Source organism: Chamaea fasciata, unplaced genomic scaffold, assembly GCF_029207755.1.
Source record: "Chamaea fasciata isolate MVZ Bird 193981 ecotype frontalis unplaced genomic scaffold, bChaFas1.0.hap1 SCAF_5, whole genome shotgun sequence".
Lineage (NCBI taxonomy): Eukaryota > Metazoa > Chordata > Aves > Passeriformes > Sylviidae > Chamaea > Chamaea fasciata.
The window spans coordinates 50,119,051-50,142,170 of NW_027094090.1; the positions used below are offsets into that span (position 1 = coordinate 50,119,051).

The 23,120-nt window shown below is 44.7% G+C and overlaps 1 long non-coding RNA gene across 1 annotated transcript; it reads left to right on the forward strand.

The window, feature by feature from the left end:
• Positions 1 to 8,700: 8,700 nt before the first annotated feature.
• Positions 8,701 to 21,693, forward strand: LOC136289644 (uncharacterized). Its single transcript, XR_010720821.1, has 3 exons — positions 8,701 to 9,282; positions 12,857 to 15,604; positions 19,179 to 21,693. It is a non-coding gene; the product is annotated as an uncharacterized lncRNA (long non-coding RNA).
• Positions 21,694 to 23,120: the final 1,427 nt, after the last annotated feature.

The following is a 23,120-nucleotide window of genomic DNA, read 5'->3' on the forward strand; positions in this document are numbered from 1 at the left end:
TTAACGGGGATGCCTGCTCCTTGCAAAGCACCTACATTTTATTTTAGACAAGAAGGAATACGGAGGAGATACAGTCACATTCTACTTTTACTGCAGCTGAATGAGCAGCGGTCTCAGTGTTCACTGAAGAATGAGAATTGGCATTGGTTTGAAACACTCAATGAAGATGTCAATGGCATTTGCTTTTCTAAAGAACTTCTTCTGCCCGTGTAAGATTTTTCTTTAAAGTGCATTTTAGGAAAAAGAAGAGTAATAATAATAATTAAAAAAAACCAAAAATCAGTAAGACCCCAAAATCCACGAGAAGTATTTTTGGAGCTGCCATCAACAATCCATAGCCTTAAGTCCAGCCACAGAACAGAAGCAGCTCCAGTGACTCAGCCACGTCACGTGAGTTCCAGTAGCCTCGAATGCACTGAAGGCATTGTGTCTTGCTTCATTGGGTACTATGTTGCACTGTACGGAAGTCTATCAAAGCCAGCTGAATGAAATGAACAATTATTTCTATTTCAAGAAGGAAAAGCACTTGACCAGGAAATACAGAAGAAGACTGGACAGAGATTGGCAAAGAAGGCAAGACTGCAGCACCCCTTGCTAAAACACCAAATGAACACCTGCAAAACACAGAAAAAAGTCTGCCTTCTTCTTTTATCGTCGCTAAAGTGGACAGTCTACCTGCTTCCTGGGTCCAAACATAGTTCAAACTGCAAATTGTTCCTTTGTTTCAACTGCACGGTGAAGAATCCTCAGCAAACCATGCCCTGCTCCATTTATGATCAACGTATTCTTGTTCGGCTTCTTGGGAAAGTTTCCAAGGAGATTTTCATCATATTGGTCGTGATGAAATACTAAAGAAACCACCCAGGAATCGCATTTTCTAACTACAGAACTGCTCCTGACATCTGTAGCAAAATTTCATTTGCTTTTCTTTGTCCTCTAACGCACCCATTAATATTGGTCACTTAACCACACTGAGCTCTCTTCACTTGCACTTGCACTTTCGGTTTCTTTTTTTTCCAGCTTGATGCTGCCTCAGAAACGATGTCTGCAGGAGCTGCACGTTAGACAGGCACGTCAGCTCTTCAGAAAGTGGAGGCTGTAAGGATTAAAAGGGACTCTCTCAAGTGGAAGGCAGGATTCTGGCTTGCAGGGCTGCTGTCCATGCTCAGAAGGACAGCAGCAAGGTAACACTCAGCTGTTCTTAAGGTAAAATTCAAGCTTCCTGCCTTAGAAAGAAGGCTAAGTTTTTACCTCAGCTCTACCCTCTCCAAGTTCTAGGCAAAAAAAAAAAAAGTGGTGTCTTCACGCCCTCAAGCTTTTCTCCATCCTTTTTTTTTGACCCTAATTGCTCCTCCACTCGCCGTGATGCTTCTGGTTGCATGAGATAGGGGCTGCCTGGGTCACAGGAGCAGCCCAGGGAAGCAGGAGGCACGGAAGGAAAAGCGGAGGGCAACAGGCAGAAGCCATTTCCAAAGCGCTTTCCGTCTTGAATGCTGCCAAGACAAAGCACACCCTGTGCTTTCTGGATGGAGCTCGAGCACCTCAGCAATGAGCCGAATGTTTAGGCTGCAGACACCGGGGCTTGCTATCCCTGCTTCTCCTTTGCCTCGGTGTATTTTACACAAGCAGGCAATGAACGCAACCAGGTGCCTACAACCAGAAGCAGGCACGGCAACAGTTCAGCCACATCCAATTTAACCTCAGCGGAGAAGGAGAAGCGCTAAAGCAGCAGCGAGTACCGCAAAACCACCGCATCAGGGGGAACGCCAAACATGTCTTTGGTGATTTCTACTGCTGGGACACGGTCACACTTGTCTGTGCGGTGCAACCACCAAGGGTTTCTATCCTCCTCTCCCGAAAAAACGAGTGCTACGCTTTGGTTTTGCCCGGCACTGAGAGGCTGCGCTGGTAGCTTGCCGAGCTTCCCTAGCTCGCCGCAGTTCACGCGCCTTACGTAGATGACGCAGCAGAGGCTATTCAGGAAAGTTAGCGTAGGTTACGCAATCGACGTAAATCGCCTCGGCTGCCCAAGTTCCCTGGCGGATCGGGATTGCTGGTGCCCAGGGCAACTGTTTTTTTTCCTAAGGTTCAAAGCAAGAAGCTAGAGGAGGAAGTTCTGCTAAAAAATCCAAACATCAGCGGAGCTGGCAGACTTAGACCAAAAGCAGAACAAGCTGAAAAGATGCTCGGTGTTCCAAGCTGCACACTTCGATTTTCAAGCAGAGAAAGAAGGACAAAAAAGAAAAAAAATATTCTTAGCACCCTGATGAAACATTCACTACCAACTACAGATACTGGGAGGCTGAAAGGCAGAAGATGGCTTTAACATCCCTTTTCTTCACGGGCTTAACGGTCATTTTCTTGGACAACACCTCATCTAAGCTTTAAGGCCTTAGCAGAAGTTTTACCATCTTTCCCATTCACTTTCTATAAAATTCCTCTTAGTGGGCAATGAAGGAAATCAGTCCTATTTCATATCTGCCAATCATAGAATCACCTCTTTCTTCTAGAGAAAGAAAACCAAACCAAAACCAAACCGAACCAAAAAACCCCAACAAAACAACAACAACAAACCACAGAAGAAAGCAGACAAAGAAACCAAACCAACAGGTTTCTGAAACTTGCTTTGAAAGAGAAAAGCTGGATTCCAAGACTAACTGTGAAGCATCCTCCTTTGACTAGAAATGGGATTTCCCACCCCAGGACACAGCAGTGCCCAGGGTAGCCCCCGAACCCTGCAGAGCCCAGCTCTGCTGAGGTGGGGAGCAGCTTTGGTCTCTTCTTCCAGGCAGCCTGGAGCAAGCACAAACAGCAGCAGACAAAGCTCACCCAAGCCCCTGGCTTCATGAGCTCCTAGGCAGAGCAACAGCAGTCATGAATATTTAATCCAAATATACTCTGTTGATTTATCAACGAGTCTTTTTGGCATGACTTGAAACCTACACAATTAAATATAGTAGAGAGGATGTAGAAAGGAGTGAAATTTCAGGTCCACAATACCTTCCTTCGGTTTTGCTAGGGCTACGCAAGAAAACAGCCACAGGAAGATAGAAGATGATCTATTAAATCAAGACCAACTTTTTTGGTGAACATCTTGTACACAAGAAGAGAGTTTTAACGGGGATGCCTGCTCCTTGCAAAGCACCTACATTTTATTTTAGACAAGAAGGAATACGGAGGAGATACAGTCACATTCTACTTTTACTGCAGCTGAATGAGCAGCGGTCTCAGTGTTCACTGAAGAATGAGAATTGGCATTGGTTTGAAACACTCAATGAAGATGTCAATGGCATTTGCTTTTCTAAAGAACTTCTTCTGCCCGTGTAAGATTTTTCTTTAAAGTGCATTTTAGGAAAAAGAAGAGTAATAATAATAATTAAAAAAAACCAAAAATCAGTAAGACCCCAAAATCCACGAGAAGTATTTTTGGAGCTGCCATCAACAATCCATAGCCTTAAGTCCAGCCACAGAACAGAAGCAGCTCCAGTGACTCAGCCACGTCACGTGAGTTCCAGTAGCCTCGAATGCACTGAAGGCATTGTGTCTTGCTTCATTGGGTACTATGTTGCACTGTACGGAAGTCTATCAAAGCCAGCTGAATGAAATGAACAATTCTTTCTATTTCAAGAAGGAAAAGCACTTGACCAGGAAATACAGAAGAAGACTGGACAGAGATTGGCAAAGAAGGCAAGACTGCAGCACCCCTTGCTAAAACACCAAATGAACACCTGCAAAACACAGAAAAAAGTCTGCCTTCTTCTTTTATCGTCGCTAAAGTGGACAGTCTACCTGCTTCCTGGGTCCAAACATAGTTCAAACTGCAAATTGTTCCTTTGTTTCAACTGCACGGTGAAGAATCCTCAGCAAACCATGCCCTGCTCCATTTATGATCAACGTATTCTTGTTCGGCTTCTTGGGAAAGTTTCCAAGGAGATTTTCATCATATTGGTCGTGATGAAATACTAAAGAAACCACCCAGGAATCGCATTTTCTAACTACAGAACTGCTCCTGACATCTGTAGCAAAATTTCATTTGCTTTTCTTTGTCCTCTAATGCACCCATTAATATTGGTCACTTAACCACACTGAGCTCTCTTCACTTGCACTTGCACTTTCGGTTTCTTTTTTTTCCAGCTTGATGCTGCCTCAGAAACGATGTCTGCAGGAGCTGCACGTTAGACAGGCACGTCAGCTCTTCAGAAAGTGGAGGCTGTAAGGATTAAAAGGGACTCTCTCAAGTGGAAGGCAGGATTCTGGCTTGCAGGGCTGCTGTCCATGCTCAGAAGGACAGCAGCAAGGTAACACTCAGCTGTTCTTAAGGTAAAATTCAAGCTTCCTGCCTTAGAAAGAAGGCTAAGTTTTTACCTCAGCTCTACCCTCTCCAAGTTCTAGGCAAAAAAAAAAAAAAAAAAAAAAAAAAAAAAGAGTGGTGTCTTCACGCCCTCAAGCTTTTCTCCATCCTTTTTTTTTGACCCTAATTGCTCCTCCACTCGCCGTGATGCTTTTGGTTGCATGAGATAGGGGCTGCCTGGGTCACAGGAGCAGCCCAGGGAAGCAGGAGGCACGGAAGGAAAAGCGGAGGGCAACAGGCAGAAGCCATTTCCAAAGCGCTTTCCGTCTTGAATGCTGCCAAGACAAAGCACACCCTGTGCTTTCTGGATGGAGCTCGAGCACCTCAGCAATGAGCCGAATGTTTAGGCAGCAGACACCGGGGCTTGCTATCCCTGCTTCTCCTTTGCCTCGGTGTATTTTACACAAGCAGGCAATGAACGCAACCAGGTGCCTACAACCAGAGCAGGCACGGCAACAGTTCAGCCACATCCAATTTAACCTCAGCGGAGAAGGAGAAGCGCCAAAGCAGCAGCGAGTACCGCAAAACCACCGCATCAGGGGGAACGCCAAACATGTCTTTGGTGATTTCTACTGCAGGGACACGGTCACACTTGTCTGTGCGGTGCAACCACCAAGGGTTTCTATCCTCCTCTCCCGAAAAAACGAGTGCTACGCTTTGGTTTTGCCCGGCACTGAGAGGCTGCGCTGGTAGCTTGCCGAGCTTCCCTAGCTCGCCGCAGTTCACGCGCCTTACGTAGATGACGCAGCAGAGGCTATTCAGGAAAGTTAGCGTAGGTTACGCAATCGACGTAAATCGCCTCGGCTGCCCAAGTTCCCTGGCGGATCGGGATTGCTGGTGCCCAGGGCAACTGTTTTTTTTCCTAAGGTTCAAAGCAAGAAGCTAGAGGAGGAAGTTCTGCTAAAAAATCCAAACATCAGCGGAGCTGGCAGACTTAGACCAAAAGCAGAAAAAGCTGAAAAGATGCTCGGTGTTCCAAGCTGCACACTTCGATTTTCAAGCAGAGAAAGAAGGACAAAAAAGAAAAAAAATATTCTTAGCACCCTGATGAAACATTCACTACCAACTACAGATACTGGGAGGCTGAAAGGCAGAAGATGGCTTTAACATCCCTTTTCTTCACGGGCTTAACGGTCATTTTCTTGGACAACACCTCATCTAAGCTTTAAGGCCTTAGCAGAAGTTTTACCATCTTTCCCATTCACTTTCTATAAAATTCCTCTTAGTGGGCAATGAAGGAAATCAGTCCTATTTCATATCTGCCAATCATAGAATCACCTCTTTCTTCTAGAGAAAGAAAACCAAACCAAAACCAAACCAAACCAAAAAACCCCAACAAAACAACAACAACAAACCACAGAAGAAAGCAGACAAAAAAACCAAACCAACAGGTTTCTGAAACTTGCTTTGAAAGAGAAAAGCTGGATTCCAAGACTAACTGTGAAGCATCCTCCTTTGACTAGAAATGGGATTTCCCACCCCAGGACACAGCAGTGCCCAGGGTAGCCCCCGAACCCTGCAGAGCCCAGCTCTGCTGAGGTGGGGAGCAGCTTTGGTCTCTTCTTCCAGGCAGCCTGGAGCAAGCACAAACAGCAGCAGACAAAGCTCACCCAAGCCCCTGGCTTCATGAGCTCCTAGGCAGAGCAGCAGCAGTCATGAATATTTAATCCAAATATACTCTGTTGATTTATCAACGAGTCTTTTTGGCATGACTTGAAACCTACACAATTAAATATAGTAGAGAGGATGTAGAAAGGAGTGAAATTTCAGGTCCACAATACCTTCCTTCGGTTTTGCTAGGGCTACGCAAGAAAACAGCCACAGGAAGATAGAAGATGATCTATTAAATCAAGACCAACTTTTTTGGTGAACATCTTGTACACAAGAAGAGAGTTTTAACGGGGATGCCTGCTCCTTGCAAAGCACCTACATTTTATTTTAGACAAGAAGGAATACGGAGGAGATACAGTCACATTCTACTTTTACTGCAGCTGAATGAGCAGCGGTCTCAGTGTTCACTGAAGAATGAGAATTGGCATTGGTTTGAAACACTCAATGAAGATGTCAATGGCATTTGCTTTTCTAAAGAACTTCTTCTGCCCGTGTAAGATTTTTCTTTAAAGTGCATTTTAGGAAAAAGAAGAGTAATAATAATAATTAAAAAACCAAAAATCAGTAAGACCCCAAAATCCACGAGAAGTATTTTTGGAGCTGCCATCAACAATCCATAGCCTTAAGTCCAGCCACAGAACAGAAGCAGCTCCAGTGACTCAGCCACGTCACGTGAGTTCCAGTAGCCTCGAATGCACTGAAGGCATTGTGTCTTGCTTCATTGGGTACTATGTTGCACTGTACGGAAGTCTATCAAAGCCAACTGAATGAAATGAACAATTCTTTCTATTTCAAGAAGGAAAAGCACTTGACCAGGAAATACAGAAGAAGACTGGACAGAGATTGGTAAATAAGGCAAGACTGCAGCACCCCTTGCTAAAACACCAAATGAACACCTGCAAAACACAGAAAAAAGTCTGCCTTCTTCTTTTATCGTCGCTAAAGTGGACAGTCTACCTGCTTCCTGGGTCCAAACATAGTTCAAACTGCAAATTGTTCGTTTGTTTCAACTGCACGGTGAAGAATCCTCAGCAAACCATGCCCTGCTCCATTTATGATCAACGTATTCTTGTTCGGCTTCTTGGGAAAGTTTCCAAGGAGATTTTCATCATATTGGTCGTGATGAAATACTAAAGAAACCACCCAGGAATCGCATTTTCTAACTACAGAACTGCTCCTGACATCTGTAGCAAAATTTCATTTGCTTTTCTTTGTCCTCTAATGCACCCATTAATATTGGTCACTTAACCACACTGAGCTCTCTTCACTTGCACTTGCACTTTCGGTTTCTTTTTTTCCAGCTTGATGCTGCCTCAGAAACGATGTCTGTAGGAGCTGCACGTTAGACAGGCACGTCAGCTCTTCAGAAAGTGGAGGCTGTAAGGATTAAAAGGGACTCTCTCAAGTGGAAGGCAGGATTCTGGCTTGCAGGGCTGCTGTCCATGCTCAGAAGGACAGCAGCAAGGTAACACTCAGCTGTTCTTAAGGTAAAATTCAAGCTTCCTGCCTTAGAAAGAAGGCTAAGTTTTTACCTCAGCTCTACCCTCTCCAAGTTCTAGGCAAAAAAAAAAAAAAAAAAAAAAAAAAAAAAGAGTGGTGTCTTCACGCCCTCAAGCTTTTCTCCATCCTTTTTTTTTGACCCTAATTGCTCCTCCACTCGCCGTGATGCTTTTGGTTGCATGAGATAGGGGCTGCCTGGGTCACAGGAGCAGCCCAGGGAAGCAGGAGGCACGGAAGGAAAAGCGGAGGGCAACAGGCAGAAGCCATTTCCAAAGCGCTTTCCGTCTTGAATGCTGCCAAGACAAAGCACACCCTGTGCTTTCTGGATGGAGCTCGAGCACCTCAGCAATGAGCCGAATGTTTAGGCTGCAGACACCGGGGCTTGCTATCCCTGCTTCTCCTTTGCCTCGGTGTATTTTACACAAGCAGGCAATGAACGCAACCAGGTGCCTACAACCAGAAGCAGGCACGGCAACAGTTCAGCCACATCCAATTTAACCTCAGCGGAGAAGGAGAAGCGCTAAAGCAGCAGCGAGTACCGCAAAACCACCGCATCAGGGGGAACGCCAAACATGTCTTTGGTGATTTCTACTGCTGGGACACGGTCACACTTGTCTGTGCGGTGCAACCACCAAGGGTTTCTATCCTCCTCTCCCGAAAAAACGAGTGCTACGCTTTGGTTTTGCCCGGCACTGAGAGGCTGCGCTGGTAGCTTGCCGAGCTTCCCTAGCTCGCCGCAGTTCACGCGCCTTACGTAGATGACGCAGCAGAGGCTATTCAGGAAAGTTAGCGTAGGTTACGCAATCGACGTAAATCGCCTCGGCTGCCCAAGTTCCCTGGCGGATCGGGATTGCTGGTGCCCAGGGCAACTGTTTTTTTTCCTAAGGTTCAAAGCAAGAAGCTAGAGGAGGAAGTTCTGCTAAAAAATCCAAACATCAGCGGAGCTGGCAGACTTAGACCAAAAGCAGAAAAGCTGAAAAGATGCTCGGTGTTCCAAGCTGCACACTTCGATTTTCAAGCAGAGAAAGAAGGACAAAAAAGAAAAAAAAATATTCTTAGCACCCTGATGAAACATTCACTACCAACTACAGATACTGGGAGGCTGAAAGTCAGAAGATGGCTTTAACATCCCTTTTCTTCACGGGCTTAACGGTCATTTTCTTGGACAACACCTCATCTAAGCTTTAAGGCCTTAGCAGAAGTTTTACCATCTTTCCCATTCACTTTCTATAAAATTCCTCTTGTTACTGATATGTTTGTTCATTAAATCCAGGATATGGGTGACAAGTTAAGTGATAAAGGTAGTCTCGCATAATTTGCGGTTGTAAGCAATATTTTCCAGGAAGTCAGCGATTCTGAGTCTTGAAACGCGGCAGGGGAAGAGCAGACCCCAGCAACAGAGACGCACATGCGCAGAGTACTATTCCAGGAAGTCACGCACGCCGGAAACCGGACTGTATAAGAGGAAGAACTAAAACCCCGACTGACGCGGCAGTGGCGGGATAATGGTCCCCCTGTCGCCCAGCGCTGCATTACCTTATTGTTACGCTTGCTGTAATTAATAAAATCCTTGATTGGGACAAGCAATGGTGTCAGACTATTCCGTGCAAAATTTCCTCTATAACAATTTGGTGCCGTGACTCGGATAAGAATACGGATCCGACAGAGGGACTAGGGGAGGCGCCCCGCCTGTACAGGCGGCCTCTGGTTCTGAAGTCGGGATCTTGCTCTTACCGACGAACCCAAATTTGTAACAATAAGGTAAGGAAAACCCTATAAGCTCGGTGCACTCGAGGTCCGGACGAAGACGCAGGAGACGCGTAAGTAACTGCCCATTGTGCAGGGGAATCCGTCCGGGCTGGGTTGGGATCCTGGAATACAACGTGTGTGCGTGTGAATGAGAGGAGAACTGGCAGCCAGATTCTCCAAGTGAGTGCGGACCCTTAAGTAGTGCGTTTCCCATCGCCCGCGAGGGACTGGGCCACGAAAAAGGGGAAGTGAGTGAGTACACACACGGCTGAAAGAGGGTATTCCAGAAGATGGGACAGGGGAAAAGCAAGCCCCCTCCACCCATGAGACCCCCTTCGGTTCTTAGGGATTCACCGCTGGGGTTTATGTTAGAGAATTGGAAATATTATCCCACCACGGGGGACAAGGACAAAGTTAAGATGATACACTTTTGTGTAGAAGTCTGGGGAGGACAAATCTCCAAGGCAGTTTGGTGGCCCAGGTTTGGGTCATCAGAATTATGGGTTCAGAGATTTTTGAATCAGTGGGTACGTAGGTAGGTCCCCTTTAATCAGGAAGAGGCTGATTATGCTGCAGTATGGGTTACCCGCCCAGGGGACCAGGGAGTAGCAATATTCAATCTCTCCCAAATGGAGTTTGGGCATAAAGATAAAAAGACTGAAAAATTGCAGGAGGAGGAGGATGCTCCCCTAATACCACCCCCGTATGCACTTCCCCCATTACCACCGGCGCCTCAGATATTACCTCCTCCTACACCCCCTCCCTCCCCTGGAGATGAAGGTATCGGAGCCGCAGTCAGAAGGAGGAGAAGGGAGCAAAGAGAACATGAGTTACTCCCCTTAAGGGAAGTGCCAATAGGAGGAGCCCAGCCACAACTAGGATTTGTATCTGTCCCTTTGAACTCAAATACTGTTAAGAAATACAGTCTATTTTGAGGATTTTGTTTACTGCAGAAGAAAGGACACATGAAAAGAGACTGCAGACAGAGGATAAAGGATGAGGCGGCATTCAAAGAAGATTAGGGGGGTCAGGGGCTCTATGTATTGGGGACCCGTACGAACAAAGAGCCCTTGATAAAACTGAAACTAGGTCCCCAGTCACAGGAGGTAGAATTGTTGGTAGACTCAGGAGCTGAGAGGTCTACCCTCCAGCAAATACCCCCTGGGTGCAAATTATCTAAAGATACTGCCCATGTGGTTGGAGCAAAGGGAAAACCCTTCAAGGTAGGGATTATACAACAAGTTTTAATAGAAACAGAATCTAAATTAGGTATGGGAAATTTTCTCTTAGTCCCAGAAGCCGATTTTAATCTTTTGGGAAGGGATTTGATGGTAGAATTAGGAGTAGGTTTGGAAGTTAAAAAGGGGAGCTGGGAATTAAAATATGTGCCCTTAGGGTTGAAGATGAACAAGAAATTAATCCCGAAGTCTGGTATACCCCTGAGACCGTGGGCAGACTAAACATCTCGCCATTTAAAGTAACCCTCAAGAACCCGGAGAACCCCGTCCAAATTAAGCAATATTCTATGTCTATAGAAGGGTGGAAGGGGTTGAAACCCGAAGTTGAGAGATTAATATCTCAGGGACTATTAGAACCATGTATGTCCCCATTTAATACCCCAATTTTACCAGTAAAGAAACCCAATGGCACTTATCGACTAGTGCACGATTTAAGAGAAATCAATAAGCGCACTATGTCCAGATTCCCAGTAGTAGCAAACCCCTATACCCTTTTGAGTAAATTGGGGCCAGAAAATTTGTGGTACAGTGTAATAGACTTAAAGGATGCTTTTTGGGCTTGCCCTTTAGACGAAAGCTGTAGAGACTATTTTACATTTGAATGGGAAGACCCTGACACAGGGCGCAAACAACAATTGAGGTGGACCGTGCTTCCACAGGGGTTTACGGAAAGCCCTAATTTGTTTGGACAAGCCCTAGAACAGATTCTTCAAGATTTTACCCCAGACCCAGAAATTACTCTGATTCAGTATGTGGATGACCTATTGATAGCAGGAAAAATGGAAAATCAAGTCAGAAAAGAAAGCATAAAACTTTTAAATTTTCTGGGGCTTAAGGGGCTGAAGGTATCAAAATCTAAATTACAATTTGTAGAAGAAAAGGTAAAGTATTTAGGACACTACATTGAGAAGGGAGAGAAGACAATTGACCCGTAACGGGTACAGGGAATTTTATCTTTACCCCCTCCAGCAAGTAAAAAACAGGTTAGACAATGGTTAGGACTATTGGGATATTGCCGCTTATGGATTGAAAACTACAGTAGTAAAGTTAAATTTTTATATGCCAAGCTCACCGAGTCTAATCGTATAAGCTGGGGAAAGACAGATGAAGAGCAACTCTGGGCATTAAGGAGAGAGTTGGCAAATGCACCAGTTTTAAGTTTGCCAGACTTAAATCGACCATTTTATCTATTCGCCAACATAGAGAATGGGACAGCATATGGAGTATTAACCCAAGATTGGGCAGGGAAAAAGAAGCCCATAGGATACTTGTCTAAATTATTAGACCCTGTGAGTAGGGGCTGGCCCACATGTTTACAGGCCATTGTTGGATGTGCCTTAATGACAGAGGAGGCTCGAAAAATAACCTTCAATAGTACCATTAAGGTATTATCCCCCCCCACAATGTGAGGAGTGTTTTGCAGCAAAAAGCTGAAAAATGGATCTCTGATTCCAGATTATTAAAATATGAGGGAATCTTGCTGGAGGCCCCGAATTTAACATTAGAAACTACATCTTTACAAAACCCTGCTCAGTTTTTATTTGGGGAACCAAAACCATCAGAAGAACTGGCCCACGATTGCCTCCGAACTATTGAGGAACAGACTAAGATTAGGCCCGATTTAGAGGAGGAGGGGCTCTCAGAGGGAGAAGTAATTTTTGTGGATGGCTCATCCCGGATAGTGGATGGAAGACGTAGATCAGGGTATGCACTAGTAGCAGGGAAGGATTATGAGGTATTAGAAGCAGGACCCTTGAGTCCGTCATGGTCAGCCCAAGCATGTGAATTATACGCCATCTTGCAGGCTCTTAAAAAAAAAAATTTCACTGAACTTCCCAAGGTGGGAAGATATAAGTATGTGTTAGTACTAATAGACCACCTCACCCACTTCGTAGAGGCATTTCCAACCGCAAGGGCCACTGCACACACGGTGGCCAAAGTGTTACTAGAACAAATTGTGCCCAGGTATGGAGTAGCTGAAAGTATAGACTCAGACCAAGGGCCACACTTTGTATCAAAAGTTATTAAGGCCTTGTCAGAAGCCCTTGGAATAAGATGGGAAGAACATACCCCGTGGCACCCTCAAAGTTCGGGGTTAGTAGAGAGAGTTAATGGAGAATTAAAGAAACAGCTAACCAAGTTAACTTTAGAAACCAAACTTAATTGGATTAAGTGTCTCCCCTTGGCCTTGTTAAATCTCAGAACTCTGCCCCGATCTGATGTGGGGATATCTCCTTTTGAAATGCTGTATGGGATGCCGTATGATGCAGGTATGCCTCGAGACCATCCCGGAATAATAGATAAGCAAATGAAAGCATTTATAACTGAGATGATGGCCTTTAGGAAGAAGTTATGGGAAAAAGGGCAGATATTGCAGAGACCACCCTTAAATATTACTCTACATCAGGTGCAACCGGGAGACTGGGTCTTAATCCGAACTCGGAAAGAAACTACTCTCCAGCCCCATTGGGATGGTCCATATCTGGTGCTTCTCACAATGAATACAGCAGTACGGACAGCAGAGCGGGGATGGACTCACGCCAGTCGTATAAAAGGACCAGTGCCCGAGCCTAGGTGGAAGGTCATCAGCCCAGCCGGAGACTTAAAGTTGAAACTCACTCGGGGAACTGCAACAGGAAATTAAGAAAGGACATTCTTGATGAATAGAAAATATTGGTATAAAACTTTTAGGATAGAATATCAACTAGAGCTTGAAAGAGATCATAAGGGAAATATATATGCTGATTGTGTTTGTATTAAATGTAATGATTCTTATTGTAATGGGAATTGTTACCCCTTTGTATGTTACCAATGTTTAGTTTGTGAAAACAGGTGGTGGACCCATTGTCACAGAGGCAGGCCCCCGAGAGGTGTTTGCTGCCTCTGTCTAGAAATTCAGCGGGAGCTTACTGATTTGGTATTGGCTCAGAAAGTAGCTCAAGGGGAATTACAAGTAGACTCTAAAGAGTGGTGGGACATATTTGCAGAAGGCATAAATCCCGAACTATATTGTTACCATTCCAATGAACCAGTCCTTTTTGTGGCACAAATAATAGCTGGAGTGTGTCGCCGTCGGGTAAAAGAAGTAAGGTGTGACGCTCCTCAGGTTAAAGACCACAACTGGAACACCTATATCCAGAGATCCTTAAAGAAAGGGCGAAAGTCCCCTCCTGAAGAATATCCCTGCTGCCGAGAAGATGGGTCTCCCCGTGGCTCGCAGCAACCGAGTCGACGGGCGAGGCAGAGGGAGAGAAAACTGTGGAGGAAGTCGCCCTGGGATAGGTGGAACCAGGAGGTCATGGAAAATGAAATGTCCAAGGACTGGGACTAAAATCAGGGAAGAAGAAAAGGAGATGGGAACAAGCCACTGTTACAATGAAAAAGCCACCTGTAGACAACTGTTACTGTCACTACTATTATTATCCCTATGGGTAAGGCAGACAGGAGGTCAAACACACCAGCCTTTCAAATGGTCCTTGATTCGTATGAATGACTACAAAATTTTAGACTCCCTTGTGACCAGTCAGACCCCAGCCTTTAAGGCTGGGTTATGCAACATGACAAACATAGAATAGTGCGGGAGAGTTTTGAATTTAACTGGGTTTTATATGTGTCCGGCCTCAAATCCTGGAAAGAGCTACTGTAATTACCCAGGGGAGTATTACTGTGGGTATTGGGGCTGTGAGACTATTGCTTCCGATTGGACTCCAGGGGGAGGTGCAGATCAATTTATTAGAGCAGGATTTGGTCCCACAGGGTGTGCAAAGCATTGGTTAGGACCATCTGGAGAAATTTCTTACTTAGGAACTTGTGAATATGTGTATATAAATGTTACAGATCCAGAGAGCCCTGACTGGGTATTAGGAAAATATTGGGGAATTAGACATTGGGAACCTGGGCGTGATAGAGGGAACCTAATAGTGATAAAGAAAGAACCCGCCCCAGCTGATACCTATGGTATGGGACCGAATAGAGTTTTAGAGGAGGATGAAGAGCTAACACCGGTTACAAATTACCCTGAGGCTACAGGCTCCCCACTAACCATATCCAGTCAGCAGAAAGCACCCTTGCATAACTAAGTCAGTACGCTCATTATCAGAAGTAGTTTTACAAAACAGACGGGGCCTGGATTTATTATTTTGGCAACAGGGAGGACTTTGTGTAGCCTTAAAAGAAGAGTGTTGCACCTATATAGATCAAACGGGAATAGTCTTTGACACCCTAGGAGAACTAAGAAAACAACTAGAAAAAAAAAGGGAAAGAGAAAGAGAATCCCATCAGAGTTGGTATGAGAGTTGGTTCAATCATTCCCCATGGTTGACTACCTTACTGTCCACCATAGCTGGACCAATATTTTTACTAGTTCTTGTATTAACTTTTGGTCCCTGTATTTTTAACAAACTTATTACAATAGTAAAAGCGCGACTGGAAGCTGCCCACTTGCTGCTGGTACAAGCAAAATATGAGGACTTAGAAAATAGAAAGGGAGAAACGGGAGATGGATTGGAATGGAGCAGACAAGAGCTTAAGTGATTTAATGCACAACATAAATTAACCTAAAGACAAAGGGGGGATATTGTTACTGATATGTTTGTTCATTAAATCCAGGATATGGGTGACAAGTTAAGTGATAAAGGTAGTCTCGCATAATTTGCGGTTGTAAGCAATATTTTCCAGGAAGTCAGCGATTCTGAGTCTTGAAACGCGGCAGGGGAAGAGCAGACCCCAGCAACAGAGACGCACATGCGCAGAGTACTATTCCAGGAAGTCACGCACGCCGGAAACCGGACTGTATAAGAGGAAGAACTAAAACCCCGACTGACGCGGCAGTGGCGGGATAATGGTCCCCCTGTCGCCCAGCGCTGCATTACCTTATTGTTACGCTTGCTGTAATTAATAAAATCCTTGATTGGGACAAGCAATGGTGTCAGACTATTCCGTGCAAAATTTCCTCTATAACAATTTGGTGCCGTGACTCGGATAAGAATACGGATCCGACAGAGGGACTAGGGGAGGCGCCCCGCCTGTACAGGCGGCCTCTGGTTCTGAAGTCGGGATCTTGCTCTTACCGACGAACCCAAATTTGTAACAATAAGGTAAGGAAAACCCTATAAGCTCGGTGCACTCGAGGTCCGGACGAAGACGCAGGAGACGCGTAAGTAACTGCCCATTGTGCAGGGGAATCCGTCCGGGCTGGGTTGGGATCCTGGAATACAACGTGTGTGCGTGTGAATGAGAGGAGAACTGGCAGCCAGATTCTCCAAGTGAGTGCGGACCCTTAAGTAGTGCGTTTCCCATCGCCCGCGAGGGACTGGGCCACGAAAAAGGGGAAGTGAGTGAGTACACACACGGCTGAAAGAGGGTATTCCAGAAGATGGGACAGGGGAAAAGCAAGCCCCCTCCACCCATGAGACCCCCTTCGGTTCTTAGGGATTCACCGCTGGGGTTTATGTTAGAGAATTGGAAATATTATCCCACCACGGGGGACAAGGACAAAGTTAAGATGATACACTTTTGTGTAGAAGTCTGGGGAGGACAAATCTCCAAGGCAGTTTGGTGGCCCAGGTTTGGGTCATCAGAATTATGGGTTCAGAGATTTTTGAATCAGTGGGTACGTAGGTAGGTCCCCTTTAATCAGGAAGAGGCTGATTATGCTGCAGTATGGGTTACCCGCCCAGGGGACCAGGGAGTAGCAATATTCAATCTCTCCCAAATGGAGTTTGGGCATAAAGATAAAAAGACTGAAAAATTGCAGGAGGAGGAGGATGCTCCCCTAATACCACCCCCGTATGCACTTCCCCCATTACCACCGGCGCCTCAGATATTACCTCCTCCTACACCCCCTCCCTCCCCTGGAGATGAAGGTATCGGAGCCGCAGTCAGAAGGAGGAGAAGGGAGCAAAGAGAACATGAGTTACTCCCCTTAAGGGAAGTGCCAATAGGAGGAGCCCAGCCACAACTAGGATTTGTATCTGTCCCTTTGAACTCAAATACTGTTAAGAAATACAGTCTATTTTGAGGATTTTGTTTACTGCAGAAGAAAGGACACATGAAAAGAGACTGCAGACAGAGGATAAAGGATGAGGCGGCATTCAAAGAAGATTAGGGGGGTCAGGGGCTCTATGTATTGGGGACCCGTACGAACAAAGAGCCCTTGATAAAACTGAAACTAGGTCCCCAGTCACAGGAGGTAGAATTGTTGGTAGACTCAGGAGCTGAGAGGTCTACCCTCCAGCAAATACCCCCTGGGTGCAAATTATCTAAAGATACTGCCCATGTGGTTGGAGCAAAGGGAAAACCCTTCAAGGTAGGGATTATACAACAAGTTTTAATAGAAACAGAATCTAAATTAGGTATGGGAAATTTTCTCTTAGTCCCAGAAGCCGATTTTAATCTTTTGGGAAGGGATTTGATGGTAGAATTAGGAGTAGGTTTGGAAGTTAAAAAGGGGAGCTGGGAATTAAAATATGTGCCCTTAGGGTTGAAGATGAACAAGAAATTAATCCCGAAGTCTGGTATACCCCTGAGACCGTGGGCAGACTAAACATCTCGCCATTTAAAGTAACCCTCAAGAACCCGGAGAACCCCGTCCAAATTAAGCAATATTCTATGTCTATAGAAGGGTGGAAGGGGTTGAAACCCGAAGTTGAGAGATTAATATCTCAGGGACTATTAGAACCATGTATGTCCCCATTTAATACCCCAATTTTACCAGTAAAGAAACCCAATGGCACTTATCGACTAGTGCACGATTTAAGAGAAATCAATAAGCGCACTATGTCCAGATTCCCAGTAGTAGCAAACCCCTATACCCTTTTGAGTAAATTGGGGCCAGAAAATTTGTGGTACAGTGTAATAGACTTAAAGGATGCTTTTTGGGCTTGCCCTTTAGACGAAAGCTGTAGAGACTATTTTACATTTGAATGGGAAGACCCTGACACAGGGCGCAAACAACAATTGAGGTGGACCGTGCTTCCACAGGGGTTTACGGAAAGCCCTAATTTGTTTGGACAAGCCCTAGAACAGATTCTTCAAGATTTTACCCCAGACCCAGAAATTACTCTGATTCAGTATGTGGATGACCTATTGATAGCAGGAAAAATGGAAAATCAAGTCAGAAAAGAAAGCATAAAACTTTTAAATTTTCTGGGGCTTAAGGGGCTGAAGGTATCAAAATCTAAATTACAATTTGTAGAAGAAAAGGTAAAGTATTTAGGACACTACATTGAGAAGGGAGAGAAGACAATTGACCCGTAACGGGTACAGGGAATTTTATCTTTACCCCCTCCAGCAAGTAAAAAACAGGTTAGACAATGGTTAGGACTATTGGGATATTGCCGCTTATGGATTGAAAACTACAGTAGTAAAGTTAAATTTTTATATGCCAAGCTCACCGAGTCTAATCGTATAAGCTGGGGAAAGACAGATGAAGAGCAACTCTGGGCATTAAGGAGAGAGTTGGCAAATGCACCAGTTTTAAGTTTGCCAGACTTAAATCGACCATTTTATCTATTCGCCAACATAGAGAATGGGACAGCATATGGAGTATTAACCCAAGATTGGGCAGGGAAAAAGAAGCCCATAGGATACTTGTCTAAATTATTAGACCCTGTGAGTAGGGGCTGGCCCACATGTTTACAGGCCATTGTTGGATGTGCCTTAATGACAGAGGAGGCTCGAAAAATAACCTTCAATAGTACCATTAAGGTATTATCCCCCCCCACAATGTGAGGAGTGTTTTGCAGCAAAAAGCTGAAAAATGGATCTCTGATTCCAGATTATTAAAATATGAGGGAATCTTGCTGGAGGCCCCGAATTTAACATTAGAAACTACATCTTTACAAAACCCTGCTCAGTTTTTATTTGGGGAACCAAAACCATCAGAAGAACTGGCCCACGATTGCCTCCGAACTATTGAGGAACAGACTAAGATTAGGCCCGATTTAGAGGAGGAGGGGCTCTCAGAGGGAGAAGTAATTTTTGTGGATGGCTCATCCCGGATAGTGGATGGAAGACGTAGATCAGGGTATGCACTAGTAGCAGGGAAGGATTATGAGGTATTAGAAGCAGGACCCTTGAGTCCGTCATGGTCAGCCCAAGCATGTGAATTATACGCCATCTTGCAGGCTCTTAAAAAAAAAAATTTCACTGAACTTCCCAAGGTGGGAAGATATAAGTATGTGTTAGTACTAATAGACCACCTCACCCACTTCGTAGAGGCATTTCCAACCGCAAGGGCCACTGCACACACGGTGGCCAAAGTGTTACTAGAACAAATTGTGCCCAGGTATGGAGTAGCTGAAAGTATAGACTCAGACCAAGGGCCACACTTTGTATCAAAAGTTATTAAGGCCTTGTCAGAAGCCCTTGGAATAAGATGGGAAGAACATACCCCGTGGCACCCTCAAAGTTCGGGGTTAGTAGAGAGAGTTAATGGAGAATTAAAGAAACAGCTAACCAAGTTAACTTTAGAAACCAAACTTAATTGGATTAAGTGTCTCCCCTTGGCCTTGTTAAATCTCAGAACTCTGCCCCGATCTGATGTGGGGATATCTCCTTTTGAAATGCTGTATGGGATGCCGTATGATGCAGGTATGCCTCGAGACCATCCCGGAATAATAGATAAGCAAATGAAAGCATTTATAACTGAGATGATGGCCTTTAGGAAGAAGTTATGGGAAAAAGGGCAGATATTGCAGAGACCACCCTTAAATATTACTCTACATCAGGTGCAACCGGGAGACTGGGTCTTAATCCGAACTCGGAAAGAAACTACTCTCCAGCCCCATTGGGATGGTCCATATCTGGTGCTTCTCACAATGAATACAGCAGTACGGACAGCAGAGCGGGGATGGACTCACGCCAGTCGTATAAAAGGACCAGTGCCCGAGCCTAGGTGGAAGGTCATCAGCCCAGCCGGAGACTTAAAGTTGAAACTCACTCGGGGAACTGCAACAGGAAATTAAGAAAGGACATTCTTGATGAATAGAAAATATTGGTATAAAACTTTTAGGATAGAATATCAACTAGAGCTTGAAAGAGATCATAAGGGAAATATATATGCTGATTGTGTTTGTATTAAATGTAATGATTCTTATTGTAATGGGAATTGTTACCCCTTTGTATGTTACCAATGTTTAGTTTGTGAAAACAGGTGGTGGACCCATTGTCACAGAGGCAGGCCCCCGAGAGGTGTTTGCTGCCTCTGTCTAGAAATTCAGCGGGAGCTTACTGATTTGGTATTGGCTCAGAAAGTAGCTCAAGGGGAATTACAAGTAGACTCTAAAGAGTGGTGGGACATATTTGCAGAAGGCATAAATCCCGAACTATATTGTTACCATTCCAATGAACCAGTCCTTTTTGTGGCACAAATAATAGCTGGAGTGTGTCGCCGTCGGGTAAAAGAAGTAAGGTGTGACGCTCCTCAGGTTAAAGACCACAACTGGAACACCTATATCCAGAGATCCTTAAAGAAAGGGCGAAAGTCCCCTCCTGAAGAATATCCCTGCTGCCGAGAAGATGGGTCTCCCCGTGGCTCGCAGCAACCGAGTCGACGGGCGAGGCAGAGGGAGAGAAAACTGTGGAGGAAGTCGCCCTGGGATAGGTGGAACCAGGAGGTCATGGAAAATGAAATGTCCAAGGACTGGGACTAAAATCAGGGAAGAAGAAAAGGAGATGGGAACAAGCCACTGTTACAATGAAAAAGCCACCTGTAGACAACTGTTACTGTCACTACTATTATTATCCCTATGGGTAAGGCAGACAGGAGGTCAAACACACCAGCCTTTCAAATGGTCCTTGATTCGTATGAATGACTACAAAATTTTAGACTCCCTTGTGACCAGTCAGACCCCAGCCTTTAAGGCTGGGTTATGCAACATGACAAACATAGAATAGTGCGGGAGAGTTTTGAATTTAACTGGGTTTTATATGTGTCCGGCCTCAAATCCTGGAAAGAGCTACTGTAATTACCCAGGGGAGTATTACTGTGGGTATTGGGGCTGTGAGACTATTGCTTCCGATTGGACTCCAGGGGGAGGTGCAGATCAATTTATTAGAGCAGGATTTGGTCCCACAGGGTGTGCAAAGCATTGGTTAGGACCATCTGGAGAAATTTCTTACTTAGGAACTTGTGAATATGTGTATATAAATGTTACAGATCCAGAGAGCCCTGACTGGGTATTAGGAAAATATTGGGGAATTAGACATTGGGAACCTGGGCGTGATAGAGGGAACCTAATAGTGATAAAGAAAGAACCCGCCCCAGCTGATACCTATGGTATGGGACCGAATAGAGTTTTAGAGGAGGATGAAGAGCTAACACCGGTTACAAATTACCCTGAGGCTACAGGCTCCCCACTAACCATATCCAGTCAGCAGAAAGCACCCTTGCATAACTAAGTCAGTACGCTCATTATCAGAAGTAGTTTTACAAAACAGACGGGGCCTGGATTTATTATTTTGGCAACAGGGAGGACTTTGTGTAGCCTTAAAAGAAGAGTGTTGCACCTATATAGATCAAACGGGAATAGTCTTTGACACCCTAGGAGAACTAAGAAAACAACTAGAAAAAAAAAGGGAAAGAGAAAGAGAATCCCATCAGAGTTGGTATGAGAGTTGGTTCAATCATTCCCCATGGTTGACTACCTTACTGTCCACCATAGCTGGACCAATATTTTTACTAGTTCTTGTATTAACTTTTGGTCCCTGTATTTTTAACAAACTTATTACAATAGTAAAAGCGCGACTGGAAGCTGCCCACTTGCTGCTGGTACAAGCAAAATATGAGGACTTAGAAAATAGAAAGGGAGAAACGGGAGATGGATTGGAATGGAGCAGACAAGAGCTTAAGTGATTTAATGCACAACATAAATTAACCTAAAGACAAAGGGGGGATATTGTTACTGATATGTTTGTTCATTAAATCCAGGATATGGGTGACAAGTTAAGTGATAAAGGTAGTCTCGCATAATTTGCGGTTGTAAGCAATATTTTCCAGGAAGTCAGCGATTCTGAGTCTTGAAACGCGGCAGGGGAAGAGCAGACCCCAGCAACAGAGACGCACATGCGCAGAGTACTATTCCAGGAAGTCACGCACGCCGGAAACCGGACTGTATAAGAGGAAGAACTAAAACCCCGACTGACGCGGCAGTGGCGGGATAATGGTCCCCCTGTCGCCCAGCGCTGCATTACCTTATTGTTACGCTTGCTGTAATTAATAAAATACTTGATTGGGACAAGCAATGGTGTCAGACTATTCCGTGCAAAATTTCCTCTATAACACTCTTAGTGGGCAATGAAGGAAATCAGTCCTATTTCATATCTGCCAATCATAGAATCACCTATTTCTTCTAGAGAAAGAAAACCAAACCAAAACCAAACCGAACCAAAAAACCCCAACAAAACAACAACAACAAACCACAGAAGAAAGCAGACAAAAAAACCAAACCAACAGGTTTCTGAAACTTGCTTTGAAAGAGAAAAGCTGGATTCCAAGACTAACTGTGAAGCATCCTCCTTTGACTAGAAATGGGATTTCCCACCCCAGGACACAGCAGTGCCCAGGGTAGCCCCCGAACCCTGCAGAGCCCAGCTCTGCTGAGGTGGGGAGCAGCTTTGGTCTCTTCTTCCAGGCAGCCTGGAGCAAGCACAAACAGCAGCAGACAAAGCTCACCCAAGCCCCTGGCTTCATGACCTCCTAGGCAGAGCAACAGCAGTCATGAATATTTAATCCAAATATACTCTGTTGATTTATCAACGAGTCTTTTTGGCATGACTTGAAACCTACACAATTAAATATAGTAGAGAGGATGTAGAAAGGAGTGAAATTTCAGGTCCACAATACCTTCCTTCGGTTTTGCTAGGGCTACGCAAGAAAACAGCCACAGGAAGATAGAAGATGATCTATTAAATCAAGACCAACTTTTTTGGTGAACATCTTGTACACAAGAAGAGAGTTTTAATGGGGATGCCTGCTCCTTGCAAAGCACCTACATTTTATTTTAGACAAGAAGGAATACGGAGGAGATACAGTCACATTCTACTTTTACTGCAGCTGAATGAGCAGCGGTCTCAGTGTTCACTGAAGAATGAGAATTGGCATTGGTTTGAAACACTCAATGAAGATGTCAATGGCATTTGCTTTTCTAAATAACTTCTTCTGCCCGTGTAAGATTTTTCTTTAAAGTGCATTTTAGGAAAAAGAAGAGTAATAATAATAATTTAAAAAAACCAAAAATCAGTAAGACCCCAAAATCCACGAGAAGTATTTTTCGAGCTGCCATCAACAATCCACAGTCTTAAGTCCAGCCACAGAACAGAAGCAGCTCCAGTGACTCAGCCACGTCACGTGAGTTCCAGTAGCCTCGAATGCACTGAAGGCATTGTGTCTGGCTTCATTGGGTACTATGTTGCACTGTACGGAAGTCTATCAAAGCCAGCTGAATGAAATGAACAATTCTTTCTATTTCAAGAAGGAAAAGCACTTGACCAGGAAATACAGAAGAAGACTGGACAGAGATTGGCAAAGAAGGCAAGACTGCAGCACCCCTTGCTAAAACACCAAATGAACACCTGCAAAACACAGAAAAAAGTCTGCCTTCTTCTTTTATCGTCGCTAAAGTGGACAGTCTACCTGCTTCCTGGGTCCAAACATAGTTCAAACTGCAAAT